Source organism: Palaemon carinicauda, unplaced genomic scaffold (genome assembly GCF_036898095.1).
Source record: "Palaemon carinicauda isolate YSFRI2023 unplaced genomic scaffold, ASM3689809v2 scaffold177, whole genome shotgun sequence".
Classification (NCBI taxonomy): Eukaryota; Metazoa; Arthropoda; class Malacostraca; order Decapoda; family Palaemonidae; genus Palaemon; species Palaemon carinicauda.
The window spans coordinates 146,631-148,335 of NW_027169336.1; positions in this window are offsets into that span (position 1 = coordinate 146,631).

The window sequence follows — 1,705 nt, forward strand, 5'->3', positions numbered from 1 at the left end:
CTGATTTCGCGGCCCACCACATGACACAATTGGTAGTAATTCATTCAAATTACCCCTAATGAGTCAATATGGATGAATATCAACAAAACATTGTGTTCAAATAGAAATTAATTTCTACCTCATAGAAATTTATATATATATATATATATATATATATATATATATATATATATATATATATATATATATATATATATATATATATATATATATATATATATATATATATATATATATATATATATATATATACATGGACTTCACCTGGTATGTAGAAAAATTAGATAGATTACATTGCTGTTAATGAGGAGAGAAGGAGGACTCTGAGAAATGTGAGAAGCTATAGAGGTGCAGATATTGGTAGGGATGATCAGCTCCTTATTGCCACACTGAAATTAAAACTGACAGCACCCCACAGACTTGTGTATAGATTACTTAGGTTTGATACAACTAACCTTCTAGAAGATGAGGACAAAGATACCTTTCACAATTGAATAATGGAATGGATTTGCACTCTTAGAGGATTTATGAGACAAAGAGCAGACAAGTAATGAAGAGTTATTTAATATTAAGAACATATATCAGTCATATACCCATGAATGACTGGTAAGAATATTTGGACAGGCAAGAAGACGAGGTTGGCACTGCTATGAATTCAAAGAGCGGCTATTTCGTAAGAATTGCTCATAGAGTAATTAATGATATATCTGCTTTGGTAAGAAGAAGAAGCATATGTCTATCAAAAAGAGATATGGGTCTGTTATAACAACAGAAGGTGGAGAAAGACAACGTTAGATGGAACCTTCAAGTGAGGTCATGAATAGGATATATGAAGGGAAAAATTTGACTGATATACGTGAAGCTGAGGTAAAACTTAATGTGCTAATGGATGAATTCAGTGTGTATGAAGTCGAAGTTATCCTCAAAAAACTCAAGAGGAGGAAAGCCCTGGATAAAATGGAATAACTGCCGAGATGATACTGTCTGGAAATGCAGAGGCCCCTTGATTACTTACTGTACTATTTTGTAGAATAAAGATATGGGGAGTATGAAGAGGTAAAACCGAATGAATGGAAACTCGAAATGTTTATGAAAATGGCAAAAGAAAGAAAAAAAAAATCTGAGAGATTGCAATAATTACAAAAGCACCGCACTTACGTCAGTCGTCATATAGATATATTATATTATGCTTACTCTTAAGAGACTAGAGAGAAGGATTCATGAAAATCTGAGATTCAAACAGGTAGAAGTAGTGTTAACCAAATTTCTATTCTTACACATGTTTTACAGCATTGTGTAGATGTCATGTATAGATATAATACTTTAAAGGAAATGTTTAAAGACAAAAATATCCATTCCCAAGGTGTGCACAGCTGGGCAAGACTAGATTCGACAACAGCCCTGTTTATTAAAACATGTCATCACTCAACTTTGCCCAGCAATTTGAAAGTAAACCTAGCCTCGCTGAGAGTGCCTGTCGTGATATGGGAACTGTCCTGTTTGACCAAGATGTCATCGTCTTAATTAGTGGATTCAGCATATTTTGAGAAACCGAGCCTGAGTGAAATCCTTGTTTAGAATATATGCCATCATGGAAGGACACGTGCTTCCCTTTTGTTGCGATTTAACACGTGGTCCAGAAATCTGATATTTCTTTTAGAAACTTTCATGGCGTGATCGAAGTAGGCATTTTTGAGGAAGCCCA